Source organism: Pteropus alecto, unplaced genomic scaffold, assembly GCF_000325575.1.
Source record: "Pteropus alecto unplaced genomic scaffold, ASM32557v1 scaffold185, whole genome shotgun sequence".
Lineage (NCBI taxonomy): Eukaryota > Metazoa > Chordata > Mammalia > Chiroptera > Pteropodidae > Pteropus > Pteropus alecto.
The window spans coordinates 9,543,014-9,551,941 of NW_006438088.1; the positions used below are offsets into that span (position 1 = coordinate 9,543,014).

At 36.4% G+C, this 8,928-nt stretch overlaps 1 long non-coding RNA gene across 2 annotated transcripts in view; it reads left to right on the forward strand.

The window, feature by feature from the left end:
* Positions 1-3,896, forward strand: part of LOC112482569 — a 6,548-nt gene extending 2,652 nt beyond the window's left edge. The window contains exons 1-3 of one of the 2 annotated variants that reach the window (XR_003047355.1): positions 1-45; positions 1,140-1,227; positions 3,304-3,896. This is a non-coding gene — a long non-coding RNA (uncharacterized LOC112482569). The remainder of the gene's footprint in view (positions 46-1,139; positions 1,228-3,303) is intronic. The other variant, XR_003047354.1, reaches the window with a different exon arrangement.
* The last annotated feature ends 5,032 nt before the right edge of the window (positions 3,897-8,928 follow it).

Genomic DNA, 8,928 nt, shown 5'->3' on the forward strand with positions numbered 1-8,928 from the left:
TGGGGGAATGAGAGGAAAAGCTTAAGAAAGGAGGTATTGTTTGAGGTGAGTAAATGATGATGTCATTGTAGGAGTGGTAATAACATGAGCAACCCAAGAGAGCTAAAACGGCATGATCCATAACAATCGTGGCTGCTAGGACTCAGCCTGCCCAAGTAGAAGGAGTACCGGGAAGAATGTGTGCGCCATACCAAGTGAATTGGATTTATACTGTAATTTAAACAATGGAGAAACAGCAGAGTTTTCTAATGTGAGAAGTTAAATGACCAAGTTTTCATTTTAAAAGATCTGGGCAACACTAATCTGGAGAACAGAGAAATGTGCAGGCCAGTTAAAAGACTTTAGCAAGAGTTCAAGCAGAAGATGGTAAGAGTTTAAACAAAGATTATGATAATGGGAGTGGAAAGTAAGAGTCAGAAAAGATTTTATGGTAATAACTCATAATATAGGATATGTAAGGAACAGGGAGGAGTCGAAATGACTCCCAGATTTCTGACTTACATGCCTGGATGAATGCCGGCATGGTCTGTTCACTGAAATAAGGACTATGGAAGAAGGAGCAGATTTGGGAATAAAATGAGCTCCAGTATTAACATGTTGAATATGAAGTTCTTGTTGGACATCCAGTCAGAAGCTAAGGTAGCTAAGGGAGTTCTTATTTGCATGTAAGCCATGGAAAGATTACCCTCAATCAGAAAGAGAGTGGTATGAAAAGAGAAAAGGGCCAAAGACAGAACCTTGGGGGAAACACCTGAGTGTAAGACTTGGCAGAAGAAAAGGACCTGGGGAAGGGTTGAGGGGAAGCACACAAGATGTATCCAATTAATTAATTAATTAATTAATCTGTTAAAAAATACAGCTAAAGTTGGGAGGATTGGCACACTACCCATTGATGCATTTTTAGATGGACAGGTTGAGAATGGGTCCCACATTAAGAAAATGACTCAACAGAGTTCTTAAGAGTATCAAAGAAAATAAGATAAAACATCTATTCCAGTGTCTGGGACATATTAGGCATGCAATAAATAGAATGGCTATTACTATTCTAGCAGGCAAGAATTTGCTAGCACAGACCCAAGTATGCAAGAAATAGAGCATTTCTTTATTTTTTTAACCAACTCAAATCTCCATCCCCCTAGGCTGTTAGAAAATTCAAGTTTATCATGTTTGGAGTCTCCTGGCACTCTCTACACCAGAATCTGACACTAGAACATCAAGTTCACAATGGTAGGATTGTTGTTTTGTTCACCCAAGTGTATTCAGTGCCTTAAACAGTGCCTGGCATATGGTGAAAAATCTCTCTAATCTTCTGACTGTTAGGGTCACCATAGATAGCTAGCTTCTTGTGCTAGTCAGAATGATCACGTGAATGCGCATTTTCCTGCCATGCTTGGAGCCAAGTAGGGCCCAGGTCTCATTACTGAGACAGGCTCCCACTTACCTGGGATGCCCATGAAAACATTCCCACCAGGGAGCAGGGCCAACTTGCTGTCACTTTTCTAGGCTGGAGAATCTTTCCCTCTTTCACCATCAGATGGTCATCTCTTGCCATCCCTCTTCAAGGACACATCAAAACTCTGTTCAGTGAATTTAAAGATTGTGAGCATCTTCTATGACAGTCCTTCAAGTGCCCCAAGACTAGGGATCACAGAAGAGCTGGCTATTTAATCAGAATAGGGGAAGGAAAAACACTACAGCAAAACACAAAGTAATACCTGATCAACTGTCCTGCCATACTATTAATGAGGAAAAATGAATAAGACATCAATCAATCATTAATACCATTTGACATGGATATGTAGAAGCAAACGATGCTACATATGCCTTCTCTCACCTCTAACCCACACAAACCCCAAATTCTTACCCTCCCTGTGAGCCTGAGATGGGACATGGGTGCCTTATCACTCAGGCAGTATTCCTCATATTTCATATCTCTGCCTATGAATCTCATTGGGTCATTTTTATACTATAGATTCTTAAGACACATCATGGATATATTCATTTAAAATCCCAGGAGGCCTGGAAATCAGCATTTTAACAAGCTCTTCTGGCTAATTCTCATCTATTCGCTAAAGCATAGACAGAGAAGAAAAACATATTTGAGGAGAAGTTCTGGGACTTGAGCAATGGAAGCAAACATTGGTAGCTAAAGGAAGAACACATTCCAGGCAAAGCAAGCTGGGGTTCTTAAGGTATTCAAAGAGGGTTATCATCCCTGCCATATTGACACCATATGTGACGATCTAGGAATTACACAGTATCTTCCTCCTGAACCACCAGAACTAAATTACTCCCATAGCAAAATGGTTACCAGTACAAGTTCTGGAACTAGTCTCATGTTTAATTCTTACCATGAAGTTTATGAATGAGTATTGAATTTTGGTTATATATCTCATTTGTATTAAAACAAATGTATAGAAGGTAAGAATTTCTTCAACCATTTCAGTTTTTCAGACACAGACAACTTAAATTCCAATTTAAACTACATTATCTTAGCTGAATAAGCACAGAATGGAAGATCTCACATTCTTTAAACACACAATAACAGAAACCAAAGAGCCAATAGCTAGCTGACCATGAGTATCTGCACCTGAAAATGAAAAGGACACTAATAAACCAGTCCTCAAACTTTCCTTATAGGAATAACCAATAAACACAAAAAGGCTTCGGGAGAATTCAACAAGTGTGACCATTTTATTTAGTGTTTTAAGTTCAATGAAATCTTCAATATTAGTTGGAATTCAATAAATACTTATAAGCTTAGGAAATATTTTAATTTCTTTTAACACATAATGCCAGAGCTTATTGTGCCAGAAAGTAAGGAAGTGCACACAAAAAATTTATAAGGACTATGGAAAAGACACAGAAACCTGCTGGAGGGGGCTCTCCCTGGACACATTTGGACCAATCAAAATATTGATAGATATAGATTATAACTTACTGAATAAAATAAGAGACCATAGTGATACAAATAAATAAATAATAAGAGAGAAGGCAAAGTTTTTCCATACAGTAAAATTTCTGTTAATAAAGATAGAAAAAATGATGAAATTCTAAGATAATCATTTGGCAATCACCATGGTAATACTTGTTTAGGCAAGAATCAATAGATGTTAAAACCAGTGGCAGGACATATAAAGACAAACAGGATAATAACATAGTCTCAAAGTGTCTCCCCACAATATTCTTATTAGTTACAAAGGGAAAATTAGTAACTTTACAATGAAAACCTGGCAAAGTCAACTTTCAGCAAGTGATTAAACATCACCAGTAATAACACAAATCGACCTCATATGCTTTCAGATATGATGAACTGGGAAGAACACAACTTCCTCTGTGATGTTTATGCTCAAATTGCATGACCTGGGGAATCCTGATGAAGAGGAAAAATCAGACAGACCCAAATTGAGCAACATTCTACAAAATAACCGACCTATACACTTCAAAAATATCAAAGTAATGAAAGACAAAGAAAGACTGAAAAACTGTTGCCCATTAAAGCACACTAAAGAGAAGACACTGCAACTAACGCAGTGTGTGATCCTGAATTAGATCCTGGCCCAGAAAGATGTTTTTCTTTTGCTGTAAAGGGCATTAGAGAACAATTGGCAAAAGTTGAAAAAAGTCTGTAGGTAGGTTAATAGTTTTGTATCTATGCTAAATTCCTGATTTTGATCACTGTTTTTTGTTTATGTAAGACCGTGTTTTGTTTTTAGGAAATATATACTCTGTCTCAAGCACTTAAAAATTAGGTAGATAGCTAGATGAAACAAATGTGAAAAAAAGTTCATATCTGCGGATCTGTATAAAGGGTATTTAGGACTACTTTGAAGTGTTTTTGCAACCTTTCTATAAGCCTGTAATCTTTTTTAAAATTAAAGAGTGTTTAGCTAAGACCAAACTTCCAGTTTCTGGTTCTGCATGTAAGGAGCTTGGAAGTCACCAATCAGTCTCAACAATAAGTAAAAAGCTGAACAGACTGAAAATCAACAACTCTTCTTAGATCTATAAGAGAGGAGAGAACACATGACAAACCTCTGCTCCCAAGACTGGAGAAACAGACAGGTGAATACAGGGAGTCATGGCTCACCAGAGCAGAAACTCGCAGCAGAAAGCACCACAGTAACCAGTACTGGGTTAGGGAAACCCAAACTGAACTTGACAAATTGCTGGAGGCTCCATGTGCCTAGGTCTGAGAGTTAAAAACTTCAGGGAACTTAGTCACAAGGGAGAACCTCACAGTATTGTGAGACTTACCTGCAGGAGGCTAATCAGGTTCCCACAGTAAATATTGGAGAAAAAACTACATTGTGCTTCCAGTAGAGGGAGGTGGGAAAGGAACCTTTTTTTAAATACACCAGAGCACTCTATTCTTTTTAACAAGGTTTGCCCTCAGGGGAAACTAGTTAGCCAGAGACTAACTAGGCTATTATCAGAGCCAGAGAATGATAAAAACAATGAGATGCCATCTCACATCTGTTAGAACTGGAAAGGGAGAAGTAAAAATATCAACATTTGCACATGACATAATCTTATATATAGTAAATCCCAAGAAATGCATAAAAAGCCTACTAGGGCTTATAAACAAGTTCAGCAAATTTGTAGAATTCAAGATCACTACACTACAAGTAGTTGAGTTCTATATACTAGCAATGAGCAATCTGAGAAGGACATTAAGAAAATTTTATTTACAAGAGCATTAAAAAAAGTAAAATACTTAGGAATATATTTAACCAAGGAGATATGAGACTTGTACACTGAAAACTTCAAAACACTGCTGAAAGAAATTAAAGAAGATCTAAATAAATGGGAAGCTGTCCTGTGTTCCTGGATTAGAACGGCAGTCTCCAACTTTTTTGGCACCAGGGGCCAGTGCTCCTATGAAAATCTAAGGCCTGATGATCTGAGGTGGAGCTGAGGCGGTGATGCTGGAGTTGGGGAGTGGCTGCAAATACAGATGAAGCTTCGCTTGCTTGCCTACTGCTCACTTCTTGTAGTGAGGCCTGCTTTCTAACAGGCCACTGACTGGTACCCATGGCCCAGGGGTTGGAGAGCCCTGGATTTGAAGACTTAGTATTGTTAAGTTGTTTGAAATTATTACAGTTAAAAGGTTTTCTTAACTGTATGATTAAAAGATTTTACTAATTCAGTTTATCCTTTGTCCAGTTAGTTTAGATTATTAATAAATAGTTCTAATTTGTAGTATCCTAAGGCCTATGAAAAATTCCTATAAAGGAGCCCATGTAGTCCCTATGAGTGAATCACAGAAATGTCTGGTATATGATTCTACTGAGACTTCTGACTTCCATAAATTTGAGGGAGTATTCTTGAGAAGAAAAGCAGAAGTTTCCTGCTACTTAAGTCTAGGATGAAACAGAACTTACACACTTTATATTTCAGAGCTAATAAAATGGAAATGTCAATGGGGAAGTCCAGGTCAACTATCATTCCCGTCATGACTAAGTGGCATGAAGACTCAGAATGTGACGACCTAGAGCTGACCTCGGGGAAATCAGTCAAATCAAAATCACTCATTTCTAGGATTCTTGGTAAGGCTGGCTCAGCAATTCATAAATCTTACCATTCACAATAAGCACACACAGAGATCACTACATACGCTTCAGTGTCTTGGACAAATAGTACAGTATCAGGCTGCTTCTCAGGTCTGTGTATGGTGATTACATATTCTTAAGAAAGAAAAGTTCTGATAGAGAAACAATTTACCAAGTATAAAAGGAATGTGTATGATCATCTTTAACACGAGTATCAAACATTGGAAATCTAATATGCTCAATACATGTCTTAGATTTCTTAGCTCTGAAAAAGAGTATATTTTTCAAAATCTATCATTTTCGTTAACTAAGATATGGAAACAATACTGATTTCCTTCAAACTTGTTGAATCTGTTTGGTCGAAAAGGCAGGCATGCTTTTATTTGAAACATACAGAAATATTAGAAATTGCCTGGCATTTTTCTCATGGCCCCTGGGATCCTTGATGTTTTATTGTACAGCATCATTCACAGTAAAAAAGAAAAAAAGAAAAAAGGAAAAGAAAAGAAGTCTCTACCTTGTGAGACAATTTTTTGCAACTAATGATTAATGAAAGTTACAGCTCTGATGTTGATTGTATGATTTTGAGCAAATATTTTATCTCTTTGAGCCTTAACGTCTTCATAAAATAGGGCTTCCCAAGAAGGGCAAGCAGAACAGTGAGGAATCTGGAAACTATATGATTAGAGAATGATTAGGAGAACTGGGTACCACTACATACCTGTAAGAATGGACAAAATCCAGAACACTGACAATACCAAATGCTGCCGAGAATGTGGAGAGCAGGTACTCTCATCCATTGCTGGTGAGAATGCAGCCACTTGAAAGGCAGTTTTGTGGTTTCTTACAAAACTAAACATACTTCTACCATATGATCCAGCAATTGTGTGCCTTGGTATTTATCAATAGGAGTCGAAAACATGTCCAAACAAAAACCTGAACATGGATTTTAATAGAAGCTTTATTCATAATTGCTAAAACTTGGAACAATCAAGAGATCCTTTAGAAAGTGAGTAGATAAATAAACTGGTATATTCAGATAGTGGAATAATATTCAGCACTAAAAAGAAATGCATTGTCAAGCCATGAAAAGACATGGAATCTTAAATGTATATTACTAAGTAAAACAATCCAATCTTAAAAGGCTATGTACTATATGATTCCAACTATGTGACATTCTGGAAAAAGCAAAATTATGAAGATAGTAAAAAGATCAGTGGTTGCCAAGGGTTGTGGGTTTGTTTGGGGCTGGGAAAGAGATGAATGGGCAGAGGATTTTTAGGGCAGTGAAAATATTCTTATTATACCATAATGATGGATACATGTCATTTATCCAAACTCATAGAATGTACATCACCAACAGTGAATCTTAATGCAAACTATGGACTTTCGGGGTGATTATGATGTGTCAGTATAGGTTCAGCAATTTTAACAAATTGTCTAACAAACTCAAAAAGAGTCTGGAAGTGTTGCTAGAAATAAATGGTAAAGGTTTATTCAAGGGACTTAGAATTTGCAAACTGGAAACATAGCTAGACAAAAAACTAGAAGTAGTCCAAAAAAGAAAGGAAAGTTAAAAGTCCTTATAGCAAAAAGTACATTCTTGAGAATTATAAGTCCTGCATTCTGAGCCCTAGGATTGATCCAGGACAGTTATCAATCAGATGACAGGAAGTCAGGATGATAGATACCAGGTGGTCTGGAAAATAGATGACCAGATCAATATATATGTGAGTCCTTCAGGGGGCAATTAGAGGGTTACCTGGCCATCCAAATGTATATCTGGGCATTGACACAAGACTGGAAAGTTCATAAAAGTTGAAGTTTCCAGGCCAGTTAGAATAAGAATAGAGTCTTTCCTCATGCCTCAACCTTTGTAATATTAATAATTTTAGCAATTTGTTTAAAGTGACTCCATTTTATATACTCCACATCTTCACTCTTTCTTCAGAATGTACCAGTCTGGTGGGGATGTTGACAATGTGGAAGCAGAGGATGTATGGGAAATCTCCCTACCTTCTCCTCAATTTAGCTGTGAACCTGCTCTAAAAAATAATTTTAATTTAAAAAAAGGTCTGGTGCATTAAAAACAAACCTTAGTGGCAATTAATATTCTTAAGTAAATTGAAAAGTTTTAGAATTCAGGTTTATTCTCTACTACTCTTCAGAGAGAAAACTTTCAAGAAGCTAAAACAGAAAATGAAATCTCCCCTCCCCATCTCACTAACATGGAATGCCTACAGATTTCTTCTGAAAGATTCTTTTGTTCCCTATACCCATTGACTTTTCTGGGTGTTCGTTAATGCTGCCCCCTACACAGGAAAAGTCTTTACCTTCTTATCCCACAAGCCAACACTTTGTCCTCCTTCAAATTCTCCCTCAAGGTGGAATACTTCCAGAAATTCTAACTCATCTCTAAATTTAATTTCTAAATTCAAAAAAAGCATGCATCTAATATAGTTTGTAAAAATTGTAATTACTTTTCTTATTTTCCCTCTTTTGGCGAATTATAGAGGTCATATTGTTTTTGTGACAAATTTAGTGAATAAAATATTTATAAAGTAAAGATTAGTAAAACTTTTTTTTTTTTTAATGGAGAAAGCGGTGGACTGAATGTCAGGAGTCTCTGTTTTGTGTTTTGGGTCACATTGCTTTACCATTTGATAGATTCTGATCCTTTTTATCTCTTAATATTATGACTCCAAGATTTATTATAAAGAAAAGGTGTTATAAATGAAGGCTATTTTATTCAAACTAAGACTAATAGGTGGTAGCCATGCTTTATCCCAAAACTTGGATTCTATAATTCATAGACCACAGAATAACATTTACTTTTAGTGGTGAGTTGATTTTAGGTAGCATCACAATCCAAAGTTAATTCAAAAAGTAAAAATAAATGTTGCTGAAAATTATGCTTCTCAAGAAGTAGAAAGTTAATGGTGCCACAAAGTTAAAAGAGAAGTAAAATGACCTTCTATTGGTTCTTTAATTTAAAATCATACTATTTGTTTTAAGATTTTTATCCAAATATTAAGAATACACAGAAGTTATCTTGTGTGTATGTTTTATGATAAAAAAAATACATATACATGGTAAAAAAATTATTTGAAGAGAGTACAGTGAGAGGGAGTCTCTTTCTCACTCTAGACCCTTTAACGTTTTAGTCCCTCTCAGAGAGAAGTATATTGTTTACTGAAAAAAAGCAAAGTGCAGAACAGTGCTGATAATATGCTACCATTTGTGTTTTTAAATGGGTGTAAACTAGTCCTTCCTATCCACGGGGTGGGGGGGGTGGATATGTTCCAAGACCCCCAGTGGATTCCCAAAACCATGGATAGTACTGAACTCTATATGTACTGTGTTTTTTCATATATAT